At 31.2% G+C, this 20,638-nt stretch overlaps 1 protein-coding gene across 3 annotated transcripts in view; it reads right to left on the bottom strand.

The window, feature by feature from the left end:
• Positions 1 to 20,638, bottom strand: part of LOC126881514 (UDP-glycosyltransferase UGT5-like) — an 83,295-nt gene that overhangs the window by 25,799 nt on the left and 36,858 nt on the right. The gene's annotated exons all lie outside the window — the stretch shown is intronic.

Here is a 20,638-nt window from a genome sequence, read left to right as displayed (position 1 = left end):
AATTTCACATTTCCAAATTCAAAATGGCGACCAACATGGCCGACCGCCCACCCGACACATTTCCCAACCTATCTAAAAACTTGTTTAAGATAAGTTTAATTTGAAAAAGTCGTTATATAGCCTAAAGATGGTGCTATAAGAATAATATTATCGTTTTTCAGAAAAAGTTATGGGTTGCCTATATTTAAGGGGTCAAAATTTGACATAACTTTGAACTAAATTTTCTCAAAAATGACTCCAAGGAATTTGTTTATTTTGTGAAATGTTTTTGAAATCCTATCGGTAAATTGAAAGACATTAGTCAGATTTCTTAACTCCCCATAGGAGGGGAGTTATGAATTTTCTATTAAAAAATATTCGAGTGCCCGTAACTTCCTTTGTAATAGAAAATAAAATTTGAACTTTTGCAGACATATATGTTACTTCATTATCTATTATCACAATAAATTTTGTGCAAAATGTGGCTTCCAGTTGAACCTGAAATGAAAGAAAAATCTTAATTTTTTGATACGCCTTATATATTTTTACACATTTTGAAAGAATGCAAAATTGCGTTTCCAATGACATAAAACTCGTTGCTGTAGCTCAAAAACTCAGAAAGTTACAGTAAATAGAAATTTTGCTATAATCTTATGTGTGTCCCCTCTCACGCTATCATAGATAGCAGAGCATTATTAATTATAGGGCAGTCAATGAGGGTATTTGGCTCCGAATTCCATCCTACTACATCGATGTATTGATATTTTCACAGTAAGTAGGGAATAGCTCAAGAAACAAAATCTACCCTATATACTATGGCGCTTTTTATCTTGGGGCGGTTCCCACCCCTTCAAGGGGTGGAAAATTTGTTGGTAAAAATAAGCACGGAAGTGCCTAGAGAACCTATTTCTAAGCAAAAACTGGTCTATACTTTTTTTGAGAACTCAATACTTTTTGAGTTATGCGTAGTTGAAAATTGACCATTTTTATTGAAAAATGACACCTTTTCGGACGGTTTTTTGTGAATACTTTAAAAACTATGCATCGAACTAAAAACACTATATAAAACATTTTTTAGGTTATAAATAACAGTTCCTTCGAAAATGTTCTATTTATAATGCAAAAAGCGATATGGTAGGTGAAAACAGTTTATTTTTTGGTGCATGCTCAAATTGGTGTATTCAACTTGAAGTAACAGAGGAACGGTAGGTTTTAGGTGTATATTGCTACCAACGCCTTTTGTAGTGTTTGAAAATGCCTTTAAAACGAGCACCACTAAGTGCCGGTTACATTCAAACTAAGCGAGATATGGTGCAAAAAATATATGACTAATGTACTTTAAGGAAAAATGAAAAGTACATACATGTAACCCCTCATCCACCAGAATTTAAATGCATTGTTTTTCTTCTGCAATACCTTTTAATATAGTGTTATTTCTACTTTAAAAAAGTTGAACGGGTTTAAAATAAATGGTTTTTGTAAAAAATGTGATCAAATTATAGAATGCATTTTTAAATTTTCTTAAAAATCTTCCTTTTTCTCCATGTATTTCGAAAATAAAAATGTTCCACTTCCGAGAAGTGGTGGGAACCGCCCCCATGATAAAAGCGCCATAGCATATAGGATAAACTTTGAATTAAGAGATTGGGCTACTCTCAAAATTTCATTAAAATTCATGCAGTAGGATAGAATTCGGAGGTAATACCTTGTTCTTAATCTCGCGCATTGACTGGCGTAATAGAAATATAATGAAATGCAAATTGTAAACTATTAATTTCTCAGAAAAATGAACTAATTTGAAGTGAAAGTATGACTATAATATTCTATTGATTTATGCAATAATCTATACATCTATAGTGTGTCTCCGAAATATGGCATCGAACATTTTCTCAAATGCAGGAATCAATGATGCGTAGAACTATAAAATATTTTCAAGTATACAAAGTGTTTCTAAAATATCAAAATAACGAGTAACTTTGCTATTTTTATAGAATGCCAGTATCTAGTACGATAACGATAATAGATCGGTACGATAAAGTTCTCGGGCGGCCCTTCCGTCCAGCGTTTTTGAATATCATCATGTACTCAGTTACTTCAAGTCACATATAAGCTATAACATAACCTTGATTGGATCTATTTTGAAGTCAAAAAATGGGGAAAATCCCCAAAACCACTAAAACACCAATTTCTCGAATTTTTAAAATTGGCGCACCTTAGTGACAGAAATTAGAAACAGGTTGTGTACCATACGTAAAATTCGTAAAAATATTGGAAATATAATTTTTGAACAAATTCACAAAATAAAAAAAATTATACTTGCAGTTAATTATGACTTGAAGTAACTGAGTACATTATGATATTCAAAAACGCTGGACGGAAGGGCCGCCCGAGAACTTTATCGTACCGATCTATTATCTTTATGGTACTAGATACTGGCATTCTATAAAAATAACAAAGTTACTCGTTATTTTGATATTTTAGAAACACCTACTGTACTTAAAAGTATTTTATGGTTCTACGCATCATTAATTCCTGCATTTGAGAAAATGTTCGATGCCATATTTCGGGGACACACTATAGATGTGTAGATTATTGCATAAATCAATAGAATATTATAGTCATACTTTCATTTCAAATTAATTCATTTTTCTGAGAAATTAATAGTTTACAATATTTGCATTTCATTCTATTTCGATTACGCCAGTCAATGCGCGAGATTAAGAACAAGATATTATCTCCAAATTCTATCCTACTGCATGAATTTTAATGAAATTTTGTGAGTAGCCCAATCTCCTAGTTCAAAGTCTATCCAATATACTATGCCGCTTTTATTATGGACCATTCATTTTAAACCCGTTCAACTTTTTGAAAGTAGAAATAACACTATATATATTAAAAGGTATTGTAGAAGGAAAACAATGCATTTAAATTATGGTGGATGGGGAGTTAAATGTATATACTTTTCATTTTTCCTTAAAGTACATTAGTCATATATTTTTTTGCACCATATCTCGCTTAGTTTGTAAGTAACCGACATTTAACGGTGCTCGTTTTAAAGGCTTTTTCAAACACTACAAAAGGTGTTGGTAGCATTATACACCTAAAACCTACCGTTCCTCTGTTATATCAAGTTGAATACACCAATTTGAGCATGCACCAAAAAACAAACTATGTTCACCTACCATATCTCTTTTGTATTATAAATAGAACATTTACGAAGGAACAAATCTCTTTATTATTTATAATCTAAAAAATGTTTTATATAGTGTTTTTAGTCCGATGCATAGTTTTTAAGGTATTCACAAAAAATCCGTCCGAAAAGGTGTCATTTTTCAATGAAAATGGCCAATTTTCAACTACGCATAACTCAAAAAGTATTGAGTTCTCAAAAAAAAAGTATAGACCAGTTTTTGCTTAGAAATAGGTTCTTTAGCCACTTCCGTGCTTATTTTGACCAACAAATTTTCCACCCCCTTGAAGGGGTGGGAACCGCCCTAAGATAAAAGCGCCATAGTATATATGGTAGATTTTGTTTCTTGAGCTATTCCCTACTTACTGTGAAAATATCAAGCACATCAATGTAGTAGGATGGAATTCGGAGCCAAATACCCTCACTGACTGCCCTACAATAATGCTCTGCTATGAACGCGTGAGAGAGGACACACATAAGATTATAGCAAAATTTCTATTTACCGTAACTTTTCAAGTTTTTTTCACAGCAATGAATTTTATGTCATTGGAAAGATAATTTTGCATTCTTTCAAAATATGTTCAAATATACTAAATTAAGATCTTAAAATATTAAGTCTAAAAAATTAAGATTTTTTATTCATTTCCGGTTTAACCGGAAGCCATAGTTTTGGTAAAATTTATTGTGATAATAGATAATAAAGTACCATATATGTCTGCAAAATTTCAAATTTTAGTTTCTATTAACAAGGAAGTTACGGGCACTCGAATATTTTTTTATAAATAATTCATAACTCCCCTCCTATGGGGAGTTAAGATATATGACTAATGTCATTCAATTTACTGATAGGATATCAAAAATATATCAAAAAAGAAAAAATTCCTTGTAGCCATTTTTGAGAAAATCTAGTTCAAATTTATGTCAAAATTTGACCCCTTAAATATAGGCAACCCGTAACGTTTTCTGAAAAATGATAACATCCTTCTTATAGCCCCATCTTTAGGCTACATAACGACTTTTTCAAATTAAACTTATCTTAAACAAGTTTTTAGATAGATAGGGAAATGTGTCGGGTGGGCGGTCGGCCATGTTGGCCGCCATTTTGAATTTGGAAATGTCAAATTCCGTATTTTTATTTATCTATCGATGAGCTTACTTTGAGTTGAATTTCATTCATTTCGGTCAAAATTTGCAAAAATGGGCCCTAAATAACCCCCCTATTTCGGCAGAGGTTTTTTTTAAAAGCTTAGTTTCTCGACAAAATTCTCTTAAACTTACTCATACCGAATGTCATCAAAATCGGTCCAGTAGTTTTTGCTGGGCGGTGGCGACATACGTACGTACGTACATACATACGTACGTACGTACGTATGTACGTACGTACATACTTCCGACATGTTTTTTTTATTTGCTTTTTAGACTCGGGGGACTCAAAACGTCGAAAAAAGTGAAATCTGAAAAAAATTTTTTTTGCACGATCCTATAACTTTATCTATTATACTATACTACGTACAGAGCTGTAAAATATACTTTTTAAAAGTATCTAGATACTTTTAAGATACTTGAGGCAAAAAGTATCTTAAGATACTAAGTATCTAAGATACTTTTTTGTGAAAGTATCTAAAGATACAAAAATATCTTAGATACTTTCAAGTATCTAAGATACATTTGAGTATCTAAGATACTTTTAAGTATCTAAGATACTTTTAAGTATGGAAGATACTTTTATGAAGATGCTTTTCTAGTGTCTAAGATACTTAGATACTTTTGTAGTAACTAAGATACTTTTAGGGTATAATATAAAGGTACTCGGTACTCTACTACTCTACAGTAGATTGTCGATACTTTTGTTTTAAAAACATCATTTTAACCCTTTAAATTATCATACAATTTTAATTTAAGCCAGCAGGTACTTTGAAATGGTATACTTTGGGCTTTGGGGTAGATAAGAAATAAAAGACGTTAAGTTATTACAAACTAATAACTATGTATTGAAAACAAAAATCAAACATTAAATTTTCAAAACAATATAAAATAAACATAAATTCGTGTGTTAAAAACAGCATAAGATGCATTATGCATTAAAAACAGAACATTCAACATAATTAAATTTTTAAACACAATAGGATAGGATATAAAAAATAGTAACATTTTGGTAGCTAATAACTAGTTAGTATAACCACTAGCTTTTAGTTAAACTAAATTTTCAAAAGTATGATCAGACAAGGCATGACGTCGGGGTGAATTAATAAAAGTTGCAAAAGAAAACATTCTTTCAACAGCTGCAGAAGAAGGTAATGGCGTATTGACCTTTTTAAATAATTGTTCTATAATATTATATTTTTTTAACATTTGTATGTTGGTTTCAGAATCGGCCAAATATTGTAATAGTTGCAGCTCAGCTTGTCGTTTATAATCTAAATCAGTATAGCCAGTGTTTTCGTTTTGCGTTTGAAGATCGGAGTTAATATCAAATTCAAAGAAGTCGTTTTGCATTTTGTTACTTTTCATTACAGTAGTAATGTTATTTGTACTTACATCAAATTGTTTTAATTGTTCCTCATTTTCCTTCATAATTTTTATAGCTTCTGTAATTACCAAATCCTTAATTTCACTAAGGTCATTTTCGATATTCCTGATTCCTCGAAATGCAGTAAGCCAACGTGTTTTAAATAAAGGATTAGTAACTGCAGCAATTATTGCAGATTGGTTAGTCAACTTAAGAAGTTTTTCAAATCTGGAGTTTAAAGATACTGTCAGAGCGTTCAAAATAGGTTCCACATATTTAAACTTATTGGTTTTAAGCTTTTCAATTTTAACAAACAAGCTTACGATTGATGGTAGAAGGAAACCGTAGTACATATTTTGTTCGCCTTGAAGAATGTCAAGTGCCAAAGCAAACGGTTTTAGTATTTGGCATAATTCTGCTAAATAATTTAGATCAGTATCTCTGAGCCGATCTTGTTTTGCAAAATTTAATTTTTCGTATAGAGATTCCAGTTTTTCTTTAGACTTAAGAATCTGGTTCAGAGCATCGAACATGGAATTCCAACGAGTCACACCCGGGTAACTTAAAGTATGTCCTAATACTTTTTTTATCACTTCAGCTGATTTAGGACGACCTGCTTTTTTCCATATATGATTACACCTAGCTATTGCTTGTTCATGTTTTGATCTAAGAGAACTGGTTGAATTAATTATTTTCATAATATCAGTAGTTGTTATTAGGGCAAGTGTATGACTTGCACAACGTATGTTTTCAGATAAAGTAGGTATGATCATGATCAAATTATTGTCACTTAAATTATTTGGAAGGAGATAATTTTCGTTTTCAAATATGTCAGGAATATCCTCTTCATCCTCCAAAATATCTTCCTGATCTTCCTCAATGATGTCGATATCATCTTTTGGCACTTGTTGTTGATGTTCACCGTCGTCACCAGTGTAGTGTAAAACATTATTGATACCAAAAACACCAAATGCTTTGACAAAATTTGAGCCGTTGTCAGTAATTGTTGCTAACACTTTATTTGGATGTAGATTATAAGCAGTATGTATGTCTTCTAATAGTTCAGCTATACGGTCGTGTGTATGCGCTCCAGAAAATCTTCTACATGCTAGCGGTGCTGACTTTCGTAGAAGTTTGTCGTCAATCTAATGACATGTAACACCAAGAAAACTTCGAGTTTTGCATGATCAAATGTCAGCCGTCGTGCAGACGTAACGGATATCATGTAATGTTAATTTTAAATTTTCTTTGTTCTCAGACACCATAGAGGAAATTTTTTTTACAGCTGTAGGCCTGGATATGATTTTTAAAGGAGTAATTCCCTTAAATAAATTTAAAAAGCTACGATTTTGTAACAACGACAAAGGTGACATGGTATCTACAATAAACTGAAGAAGTCTTCTGTTAAAATCCTGTGTAACATTTTCGGTCTTTGTAATCATTTGTCTAATGCTCATTTGCCTATCATTGATATTTTTAATTTCCAGTTTTTTCGTAAGTTTAGAACTTAAATAATCCTTATAAAATGTTGAATGTTTCGTTTTGAAATGTTTTAAGAATTTACTAGTAGAACCTGAATTTCCCTTTAAATATTTATTATTAGGTAAACACATTCTACACTTAGCTATAATGTCTCTTGTCCCGTCAAGTTTTTCTAACATTTGTTGCGTAATTTCAAAATATTTCCCATCAAAGAGATTTGAGGTTGCTGCATTATGATGTGAGGATTGACTATTAGTTACAGAAACAGAACTAGTAAAACTACTAGCAGCAGTAGCACTAGTAGCAGCCGAGTTGTCTGAATCTGAATCCTGATTTTCATAGGTTTTTTCCGAAGATTTTGAAGCCAAAAAAATTTTCTGAACTTCTTTTTTGTTGTTGTTTCAGGACTTTCAGAAACATATGTAGGGTCTTTTTCATCTTCACTTGGTGTAAAAGGGTCAGGTTCAGGTGATTCAGGTTCAGTAAATGTCATGTCAACATCGACATTTAGTTCTTTATCATGACAATTCTCATATATATCCATCTGAAACAAAATTGTCAAGTTTTATGTGGCCCTGACCCTAATTTTGTTAGCACTACTATAATTATTTTTTGAATGATTTTACAAGGACCACGCTGCAATAACTACTTAAACTTCAAAAAATAAGATTTTTAACACCCTGTATCTCTTAAACTTCTAATTGTAGACCCCAAGTATTAGAGATTGTTTGAATCGGCTTAATGCAAAGAATCCAAAAAGATGAAAATATACATCAGGGGCAGGGCGTTCCATTTAAAAAAATATTAATTAGTTAATCCTGGAAATATGAAACACCCTGCCTGTATAAAAGTAAATAATTTTAAAACGTGAAATTTAAAGTTGTCCACAATTTTTATAAATAGGTTTTTTTTTGTACAGTATCAGATATATCGAACTTTACTGCACCATTGGGAATTGGGACACCCTGTCAGAGCGCAAAAATATCATGATAGATTATATAAATATAAATATCAAAATATCGGATATATTTGATATATATCGGATATATATCCAAATGTGATATTTATATATTTTCGAAAAAAGTTACAAAATGGAAAAAAGCAGAAATAATAAGTTTATTCAAAAGTGAATATAAAAAAAAACATGTAAAACTAAATAAAAAATTAAGTATGCTAGTAAAATGTGAAATGATATTACGCTAAAGCGAAAAAACAAATAATGCTAATAGATACATAAAAGATAAAAATAAGAAACAAAATTAACAAAAATATAACCTTTGATGCCTTTGAAACAAAACCATAAATTCCTTCTTAAATAATTAATAAATTGATACACTCTTAAGTCTTCAATATAAATCAAAATAAAAACAGAAAAGCAATAATATTATAAAATAACTTAAAAACATTAATTCCCGTCAAACTTTATAAGTCTGAAATATAGGAAAGGAAATAGAATATTGATATATATCTTGATCTTGATATTTATAAGTATCAAGATAAGTATCAAGATATATATCAGATAAGGATATATATTTTTGCGCCCTGCACCCTGTAGATACAACCGTAATGTTAATTTTATAATTTTATTTTGATTTCTTTGACCATAGGATTTTAGGTATTCTACTCTACATTGCAGGGATCAGGGATCATAATTTATTGAATCACTTTATTTTTTAAATTTAAACAAATAAACATTTTATTTAAATTTAAAATAGGTTATAAAAAGCAAAGTAAGAAACTTACCTTTTCTAGTGCAATAATATTTTTTCCTTTAGCGAGTACGAACGGCAAATGCAAACTAACTTAACGCTGTAAAGGATAAACGGATAATGCTGCGGGCCGGCGGGCGGGATGCAAAGAACAATACACATCGTCTCTCCCGCTACGGCCGGCGCGACAGGTCGAAGCTTGTCGGATCATGAAAAGTATCTATTTCTCAGGTCCTGGGTAAGTATCTATTTCTCAGGTCCTGGGTAAGTATCTAAGATACTTTTTTGTATCTAAGATACTTTTTTGTATCTAAGATACTTTTTTGTATCTAAGATACTTTTTTGTATCTAAGATACTTTTTTGTATCTAAGATACTTTTTTGTATCTAAGATACTTTTAGTATCTAAAGATACTTTTAAAGATAAAAGATACTAGAGACTTTTAAGAAGTATCTAAAGTAAAAGTAACTTTTAAATGAACCAAAAAGTATCTTAAATAAAAGTATCTAAGATACTTTTAGTATCTTAGATACATTTTTTTATCTTTTTACTAAAGATACTTTCAGCTCTGACTACGTATATAGTACGATAAAGTAAAATAGACATATTATTACGTAAAAGCATGAACTATGCGTGTGATTTTTTTTAAATGTACACATTTATTCAAGTATGGTTTTATTCTTAATTTTTTAAATAGTTAATAACCAATATATCTTTTGAGTCGTATAGGGCTCTATTGAGACCCTACAACGTATCCCCCGTTGCTATTACTGTTCTCGTCATCTTTTGAGCTGAAGAAAAAGCTTCTGTCCATTGTTTAGACCATTAAATGCTTTCGAGTATCTAATAATCAATACATATTTCATGAATTTAACGGAGATGAACAAATGCTATAGTACTATTTACCGAAATAGTAGCATCGATGTAAACAAAGATAAGACACAGATAATGAAAATAAGAAGAAAAAAAGACACTGAAGACCTAATTGAAGTCGTGATCGATCAATAAAAAATAAAGCAGACCAACACATACAGTTACTTGGCAAAAGTAATCAATAACAAAGGCAGCATCAAGGACCATCTCAACAACGGACTAGTACTCCAGGGTAATAAGCTAAAAATAGACCATGTTCGGGACACTTAAAAATCCAGGTAGCTGATTACTTTTTAGTTATTGTAGACCTCTAGGAAGAGGACAAACCTACCTGTTTACTCTCTAGAGTTCGCGTCCGTTTTTTAATTATTAACAATTTAGTGCAAAAATCGCGATTTTTTAGATTTTTTGCACCCCATTCAAAAGCTAAATAGTTGACATAAAATTACAAAATTTAATTTTTTAGAACATTAAAAAACCTTCAAAATGCAGATTTTTTAAAGTTAAAAAGTTAAATTGTTGCTACGCAAACTGCAGAATAAGTGAAAATCGTTATTTGTTAATAGCTTTTACTAAAACTTCCTTAGAACTTTAGTGTTTCACCCAAAGTTGGGAATTGTGGCACTTAATTAATTGTGGCCCTCGAAATTTGAGACCGATCCATTAATTAGTTTAATCGCTCCTCTAATTGTTTATCCCAGAGACCTTTATTTTGCAATAACATAAGACAGAAAATAATGAACATAGGGCAATGCTGCGTATGAAAAATGAAAGTAGAAAACTGATGCTATCAAAATGTATTAAAAAAGATAAAAAAAATTTCTAATATAGTCAAAAATCCTATATTTTTTCAAGAATTGTTTGAAAAAATTAGACTGTTTTTTCGGCTTTTTCGGTATTTTAACTCGGTGGATTTGTAGATTCCCCCTAGTAATCGTTTGAACTACATTTTTGAAAAATCGTAGAGTATGCTGTGGAGGTACAATGTTTGTGCAAATTTTGTAAGGAAAAATACAAATCCCATTCTTTAAAATGGCATTAATAAGATTCCTTAATTATTATAAACAAATTAGCTGTGAATTAAAAAAAAAACACATGGCTAACTTTGTCCCGAATGAACCAGGCTAAATTGTTTTAATTGAAAATTCGTATTAAAATACTATCTTTTCGAATATATAAAAATATTGTTTCTACGGATAATATTTTTAAAGTTATTCTAAGTGTTTTTAAACTACAAAATTTCAAAAATTTGGCATTAGGATTTTTGACTATATTAATTATTTTTTTTTCTTTATTTAATACATTTTGGTACTATCACTCTTCTAATTTCATCTGGCATACTCAGAATTGCCCTGTCTTCATTATTTTCTGTCTTATCTTATTGTAAAATAAAGGTCTCTGGGATAATCAAATAGAATAACTCTTTAACTAATTAACGACGTTCTACACCTTCGGCAAAGAATTAAGGATTTGCATGAAATGTTAGTATGTTATAGTTTACTTCAAAAAACTAAGACTTGATTTTTTAAAAATTGTTTTACCGTGCCGTTTAATTACTGTTAAGGGTCAAAGTTAAGTTTTAGTATGGGCTTTTATGGGAATTCTTAAAAAGTTAATAACTTTTGACCCAAATTTACGATTTTTAATTATTTGTGCTTAAATTAAAGGTTTTTTTGTAAGGAATAACATATTAAAAAATGAGGATTGTTTACCGTACCATTTATTTTTAATTTATTTATTATAATTAATTCCGTAATTTATTCCGTAATTTCCGTAATTTATTATAATTTATTTTTATAAAGTATTTAATACTGAAACATATGATTTGAGTATTCTGCTATAAATGCATTGTTACCAACTTTCGCTTGCATATAAGTTTCCCCCCTTTCCTCTGAGAGGCATACCCCGCAACGAAGGTGTAGAACGTCGTTAATGGACCGGTCTCAAATTTTGAAGGTTTGTTAAGTACGCCAATACCCAACTTTGGGTGAAATACTAAAGTTCTAAGGTAGTTTTAGTAAAAGTTATTAACAAATAACGATTAATTATTTATATGGGAAATAAGCCACAATTAAAATGAAAAAAATAATTTTATTAACGTTTCGACGCCCAAATCGGGTGCCGTTGTCAAAATACAAAATATTACTAAATAAACAAAAATGTTGTTGCTAAGCAAAAAAATTCTTCTAATAATTTATTTAATCTGACTCAGCTATATTGGCAATTTAGACATATATTATACATTTTAAAGTAGAAGACTTTAAAATGATATTGCCAATATTTATGAGTTGCGTTCCTGGGACGACTTACTGAAAGATAGTTCATTCGATTACATGAAATCAACCCCAACTCAAGAATATCCGTCACAAAAAAATTATAGCATGTGATTTGTCTTTAAAAAGACAACCAAATGCAACGACAGTAAAATTCTCGCGTTAGAGACTTCATAGTAAATCACAAGGGAAAACCAGGAAAAACCTGTGATACTATCCCGACATCGTAAGTATTTGGTCTTACATTTAATTTACTCTCAAAAAAATAATACCAAATTCTGACTTGTAATATGTTTAAATTATAAATAATATTAATAATACTAGAATGTATAAGTAATACTAAAATATAAAATATGTACCAGCTCGATGTTATTGACTTACTAATCTTGGTATTTTCTTTCTGTTGACTTCCACTTTCAGTATGGGCAACCACATCCTACTGCATTCTACCGAGGAATTTGCGACACAATTGGTTTCATTTAGCAGAATTAGAGCCGCTTCTTTGATTTTTCTCTTTTTACTATCTGATTCTTTCAGGACTATACTTGAATCTCTCCATTGAACTCTATGTTCATTATCCCATGCGTGTTGACATATTTGAGATCTATCAAATTCTCTATTTTTAATATAAGATTGATGTTCACTTATTCTAACGCCTAATGGTCTTGATGTCTCAACTAAATAAAATTGTTCGCATTCACAAGGTATTTTATAAATGCAATTCTTTGTTCTTTCTTGATCATTGTTAGGTTTAGTTTTAGATAGAATAGATCTCAATGTGTTTGTTGTTTTGAATGTTGTTGAATTTTTTGAATCAACTAAATTTTTTATTTAGTAATATTTTGTATTTTGACAACGGCACCCGATTTGGGCTTCGAAACGTTAATAAAATTATTTTTTTCATTTTAATTGTGGCTTATTTCCCATATAAATAATTAATCATAAAAATGCCACAAGGAAATAGCTTCAGAACAACATTAACAAATAACGATTTTCACTTATTTTGCAGTTTGCCTAGCAAGAAATTAACATTTTAACTTTCAAAAATCGGAATTTTTAAGGTTTTTCAATGTTCTAAAAAACTAATTTTGTAATTTTATGTCAACTATTTACCTTTTGAATGGAGTTCATTAACTCGTTAATTAAATTGTTAATAATTAAAAACGGATGCGAACTCTAGGCAGGAAACAGGTAGGTTTGTCCTCTTCCTATAGGTCTAAAATAACTAAAAAAGTAGTCAGCTATCTGGATCTTTGAGTGTCCCGAGAAAATCCTTATTACTCTGTACTATAGAGAGTACAGAAAATTTATTCAAGGTAATAAATAAAGGATTGCTTAACAACACGGAAATATCAAGAAAAACAAAGCAGACAATATATAGACAACGTTGACATAAGGAGCAAAAACTTTTGAAACAGAAGACACCAGAGTAGGGTACAAGAAGCAAACATTAAATGCCTCAGAGCGAAGAAAAGAAAATAAAAGAGAAAGGAATTGACGTGGTTCGGGCATATAACACGGATGAACAGTAATAGACAAGTGAAAAGTATGTGGGACGCAAAACCAATTAGGAAAATCAGACGGGGCCTTAGAGTAGAGCAGCGACATTGCAGAGATATTACAAAGTAAGGTAAATCTTGGTAAGAAGCAACACAAATGACGCAGAATATTTTAATATCGTTCAGAATATTTTAATTAGAAGGATGTAATTACACACTGAAACATAGTTTTTAATTCTAAATAACTTTTCATAATAACAATTTTCGATTTTGTGAAAAATAAAGCTACTTTATTCTTGAGTGAAATTCAAACTTTTTGACATACCTCGTATACTATTCAAAAAATTTGATATTTGATGATTAAATCTGAGGTTTTGGACCATGCAGAGATTTTTATGAAGAATAACTTTTTTTCATAAAATTAATAATAAAAAAGTTTTCCATATGGATACAACTTACAGGGACATACTGTATATGGTTTTAGCTACATTGCCCCATGAAAATCGTTAGATTATATTTTTTCCGTAATTCTTAAAGGATTTCCTTCAAAATAAAAAAAAGGAAATCAATCGCGCTCGTGTATTTTAATGTAACGTTTTTGTTACAATTTTTTGATTCGCACATTTTACAATTCGCACATTTATTTACGTCCCGTTTAAAAGTTTAAATCATCAGAATATTGAAATATACACTGTTTTTACACTATATTTACACTGAAATATACACTTACTTTGCCTTAATAACCCGGTCTATGCAGGGTGTAACAAAAATACAGGTCATAAATTTAACCACATATTCTGGGATCCAAAATAGTTCGATTGAACCTAACTTACCTTAGTACAAATGTGCACATAAAAAAAGTTACAGCCCTTTGAAGTTACAAAATAAAAATCGATTTTTTTCAATATATCGAAAACTATTAGAGATCTTTTATTGAAAATAGACATGAGGCTACTACTATAATATCTTATAGTAGTAGTATCTTAAAAAAAATTATAGTGAAATTTGGACACCCCATAAAAATTTTATGGGGGTTTTGTTCCTTTAAACCCCCCCAAACTTTTGTGTACGTTCCAATTTAATCATTATTGTAGTACCATTAGCTAAACACAATATTTTAAAAACTTTTTTGCCTCTTAGTACTTTTTCCAAAAGTCAGTTTTTAGCTAGATATTTTGAATATTTGTCAAATCCACCACATATTTGTATATGTCTAAGTACGATTATGGAGACTTTGTAATAATATGAAAATTTATTTATGATTTACATTTTAAGGTATATTTTAAACCATATTAAAAAAGAAGTAACATCTTGATAAAAAGTGCCTTCTCGAAAAAATACAAAGAGGCAAAAAAGTTTTAAAAACACAGTGTTTAACTAATGGTATCGCAGTAAAAGTTTAATTGGAACATACACAAACATTTGGGGGTTTAAAGGAACAAAACCCCCATAAAATTTTTATGTAAACATATTAAAAAAGAAGCCGCAACTTGATAAAAACTGCCTTATCGAAAAAATACTAAGAGGCAAAAAAGTTATAGAATTTATTTGGAACGTACGCAAAAGTTTGGGGGGGGGTTTAAGGGAGCAAAACCCCCATAAAATTTTTATGGAGTGCACAAATTTCACTATAATTCTTTTTTAAGATGTTTCTGCCATAAGAATGCCACATGTCCATTTTCAATAAAAAATCTCTAATAGTTTTCGATATATTCGAAAAAATCGATTTTTATTTTATTACTTCAAAGGCTGTAACTTTTTTTATGTGCATATTTGTACTAAGGTAAATTAGGTTCATTCGAACTATTTTTGGTCTCAGAATATGTAATTTAATTTATGACCTGTATTTTCGTTACACCCTGTATAGACATTTAAAATAACAAAAATTGCCGTAGAGCCAAGTTTTGGTAGAGAGCTAGTGTATACCATAACAAATAAAATTTTAGAAGTACCCATCGATCCCATGTGTGCAACAAAATTTATTCGGGGTCAAAGGTCAAAATTTGAGTTTTTTTTGGATTTTTTTTCGAAAATGGTAAGTTTTATCAAAAAAGAGCCTTAAACCAAAGTTGTAGATCTTAAAATTCTCTACAAAAATAGTCCTTACTATTTTTTTCTAAGAGTTGCTATTCCTGAGATATCGCGATTCTAAGAATCACATTATACATGATATGCACAGGTTTCCACACCAACTGTGAGGTAGTGTACTCGGCGCGTTTTTTTACCGTGGTTTCCCCTGTAGGCCTACTCCACTGTTTTGACAATTTTAGGATAATTTAAGGAATCAATACCGGTCAAGTTCTAGATATTACCTTATTATTGATATTGATTATTGATATTGCTATTGATTATTAGGTTAACTATTGTTTTGATTCCATTAGATATTTTAATCAGATTCATATTCTTGAAAGTCTACTTCAACAGTCTTCTTCGATTTCATCTTCTTCCTCTTCCTCTTGCTGGATGTTCAAAAATTGTTCAAATGTGACTGAGTCATTGGTCTCTTCATTAAAATCACAGGAGTCTTCCTCTGTTGTACTAAACTGGACATTTGAGCAAGACTGGGTTCCATGACATCTCGTAACGCGACAGTTCGTAACCGGACAAATGGTAACGGACAATTCGTAACAGCGACAGTTCGTAACGGCGACACTTCGTAACGGCGACAGTTTGTAACTATACAAATTCGTAACGGACAATTCGTAACGTTCAAATTGAATTATTCTGTTTATTTTTGTTAACGGGGAAACTAACTGGTGTTACAGTTATAAATGAAATTATGTTTATCTATTTAACGAGTCAGTATCAGGATAAAAATATTTTTAAGGCAAATATTTTTAGGGCATTTAATAAGGTAATTATAATCTTTATTTTACAAAATGCATACCTAGAAAGTTGGGAATATCTAAAGACCGTTATTAGCTTAAAGATATCATGAATTATTTCATTATTCCTTTGTCTAGGTATATGCAAATTTAAGGAACAATAAGAGGGATAAACGTTTAAAAATATTGTTAAAAGTTTGTATGTAATTAAATATTTGTTTGTGTTTAAAAACTTTTAATATATTCTGAAACACGAAATATAAAATGTGTTAAACATATTCATCCTGGTACTGATTCGTTAAATTGATAAACATAATTTCAATTACAACTGTAATAACACCCTAACAACACAAAACATTCCAGGAATGTACTATCAAAGTTCTATTAACGTTTGAATGTACTGGACATTCAAGGAACATTCGATGAATATCTGATTAAGTTATTCGTGGAATGTTACCACAAGACATTCTATGAACATACTACCAATGTCCTATATTTTAAGAGAGGCCATTTACTGTTCAATTTGCATTCATTTTCAAATTTGTTGCGCGTGTATATGTATTTAGGCAATCCAAACCACGTGACTTCTGGTTCTGGTTGGCATGGCATACAGGTTACAGAGGTTATGTTTGTAATATCATTTCATTTCATCATTTCACTGTTTATCGTCATATTTTGGATTCATTTGGATTTCGTTTGCTGTATTTTGTGAACTTTATAAACTTTACCACACTGCAAAGTGATTATTTAAGGAAATTATTATTGGAGACACCAGATGTTTGGAGAAAGGTAGGGCAAACAATTTTTATCAATGTTCATTTTTCTCTGATATTTATCAATATTGATGAATTTTGCAAGCAATAACATTATTTCTTCTATTGTTTTAGATATTTATTGAAGATGAAAATAATTGGGGATTTAGATCCATATACAATTCAGTCAGAATTGGATTTTACCATAAAGTGCATTCCACCAAATTACTATTATAGATATTATAGATGAAAGCATACAAAAGCCTTCAGGCACATAAATATTTTACAGCTGGATTTGTTTTTAAAGTTGGAGTAAAGTTAGAAGTCACAAGCAACAACTTCGTAAATACCTACAAGAATATTGAGGAAATCCAGCTCCTGGATACTACTGGGCAAACTAGAAGATTGAAGAGGACAAAGCCTTTTGAACTAGTTTGAGTGATAGTGAAAAGCAGAGCATAATGCTTGTGTGTATGTGTATGTTAGAATAGTGCGGTTAGAAAAGCAGAGCATAGTGCTTGTGTGCCTGTTAGATTAGATAAGAGACGCTATGGGTAAGCTCTTCATTTTAAGGAACAGTAGTAATTTAGGTTAAATTAAAATTGCTCATTGGTCATAGTTATGACCAGATTGTAATTCTAATGAACAATTCAATACAATGAATCGTCATCGTAGTGATGATTATGGAAAAAAATATATGACAAGATTTTGTGCAATAAAAATGTTTATATTTATCAAGGATGTATTATTTGGTATAGCTACATATACAGTCGGAAAAATGAAAGAATACCCATGAATGAACATATAAAACACGCTGTATTTTCCTGTCACCGTGTCACAAAGAAAATTGTTCAGTGCAAGTAACAATAATTATTACATGTACTTGTGCTGACCAGTTTTTTGTGTGACACGGTGACAGGAAAATACAGCGTGTTTTATATGTTCGTTCATGGGTATTCTTTCATTTTTCCTACTGTACTTCTGGTATATCGTCGGTGATGTGACAATACCTCCTATCTGCTTTTTCATGAATTTTGTAGGAGATGAAAAACTTGTTTGGGCCACCTCGTGTTTTCATATATTTTTTGATTTGTTTTGTAGTAAATTCAACTATCTATTTACTACAAAACAAGTCAAAACTTATGTATGAAAACAGGAGGTGACCGTAAAAAATGTTTTTCGTCTCCTGCAAAACTCATGAAAAAACATATAGGAGGTATTGTCACATCACTGACGATATATTTCAGAGAATGTCTAAAAAATATACTTTGAATGTCCTAAGAACATTCATGGAATGTTTCAACAAGACATTCAGTCTAAACAATATACTGTGAATGTTCAAAGAACAATCGTAGACATTCATGGAATGTTCCAACAAAACATTCAGGGAATGTTTAAAATGCTGACACAGCACTTTCCTGGGACTTTCCAGGGACGTTCGTGTGCTTTTGGGGACATTCCAGGAATGTTTTCAATGTCCTGTGTGTACCTTCTAGGAAAATTCCTGGAATGTTTTGTGTTATTAGGGCAGTTATGTAGTTTCCATGTTAACAAAAATAAACAGAATAATTCAATTTGGACGTTACGAATTGTCCGTTACGAATTTGTATAGTTACGATCTATCGCCGTTACGATTTGTCCGTTACCACTTTTCCGGGTACGAATTGTCGAGTTACGAGATGCCTGGTCACGGCAAGCAAGCGGCAAGACTGACCTTGGCAGTTGGTACACGCTAGAAAACACAGCAACCCGACTTTTTTACATCCACATTTGGCACTACAACATTTTTTGCAATTGCAAAAAATAGTGTTAGGAGTTTTTCTGGAGGAGGTGGGAGTAAGGTTTTAATCGGTTCCAGAGTATTACCTATTAATTTCGAACCCCAGTCTTCTGGATTCAGTTCATTGCCTAGCCATGTTTGAACTTGATAATATACTCGGTACAAATACTGAAAAGCAGATGCTGATGTTGGAGGAAGACATGATAGTTGTACTTGTTTCTTGTTTCGCGTATTTTTTACAAAAGTTAAGGATCGGTATTTATCAAGACAACAAATTTTTTTTGGAGCTCCATAAACCGCAAGAAGAAAGCGACTTCCTTCCGTAATTATTGTTTGCGGTGTGGAATCAAGTTCTGTAAAAACTTTACAGCAGTCAGTCAAATCTTTTTTTTTTTGGGATAATTTAAGTACTGACCTTTTGCCCCTTCTGTACAATGCTGACGTAGTGTCACAGCCGGTTATCGCATGTAAAAATAAAATGTACTTTTGGCATTTGGGATAAGCCGATACACTTTTCGAAGAATATATCTCTGTTCGCTGTTGAGCCCTTCCAGGTTTCAGAAAATAAATAACTTTATCTACTGGAGTGATTGCAGTACTTACTAACAAATCAACATCTTCACCAACTACAATTAATTGTTGTGTGTGTTGCCTTAACATTTTCAATTGCTGTCTCAATTATAAGGACATCTGCGACATTTTTAGCTTGTTTCACTTCAATATTCGCAGCTGTTAATTTGTCAGTTAACATGGAAATGAAACGAGATTTATTATTAATGTTAGAGAAAAACTGTTGTTGATTCGCTGGAACTGTTATATTTTCATCAAAGATAATCTCGGAACCCGATGATGTTTTTATAGTTCGACGACGTTGTTCTGCAGCTTTAATATTCTTTGTCGAGTCACTGTAGCCGTCAAATACCACTGTCGTGTAAGCCCGTAATATCTGCTAAATGGTAGATGCTTGTAATAAGTACTTATATATATTAACTTGAACTGAACGACTGAACCTTTAGCACTAAAAGAAACAGATAATCAGTCGTGTGATGGATGACCGAAGTTAAGTTTAACGTTTGAGTTAAAGTTAAGATAACTCTCAGGAATAACGTGCTCATAACTGTATAGGTAAAATTTGGTGTGATGTATCGCTCCCAGTTATGAAATAGTTATATCATCAACGTTATATTAGAAAGAAGTTTTGAGGAACAAATTTTGAAGTAACAAAGAGAACCTTATGTACAAATAGTACAAGTTGGAGTGAGCGCGAGAGATTGTTCCGAACATACCCGTCGTCGGCTACTGCCGATGACCGAACAGCAAACAGCTGTTTGGGTTCCTTGGTGTTTCTTTCAAACGGTAGATAGAAACAGGGTTGCCAGATTGGTGTATTTTCCCAAAGTTTTGGGTTAATTTGAAAGCGTCTATTGAAATTTTTCTAAGCAGAAATTGTAGTGGGATTTTTTGGGGGCGGAAAATTATGGATGATTTTAAGGGGTCATGGTAAATTAAATTTGCGAATGTACATAGAACTGTATATTATACTCCCATATAATCGAAGACGATAGGAACTATGAATTATTTCCATGGCCCTCGTTGATATTGTAGTATGAACTTTGCTTTACTGTTCTCTTCATTTGACTAATAATTTATTAAAATGCGGCAACAATTTAAATTTGGGGACTTTGGGGTATTTCAGCTTCAATTTCAGGGAATTTCAGTTTCTAAGTGGGGGATTTATAAAATATCATCTGGCAACTCTGGATAGAA

Source organism: Diabrotica virgifera, chromosome 3 (assembly GCF_917563875.1).
Source record: "Diabrotica virgifera virgifera chromosome 3, PGI_DIABVI_V3a".
In the NCBI taxonomy this organism is placed as follows: Eukaryota; Metazoa; Arthropoda; class Insecta; order Coleoptera; family Chrysomelidae; genus Diabrotica; species Diabrotica virgifera.
The sequence above is the reverse complement of the archived record's forward strand: the minus strand, read 5'-3'. Positions and strand labels throughout refer to the sequence as shown.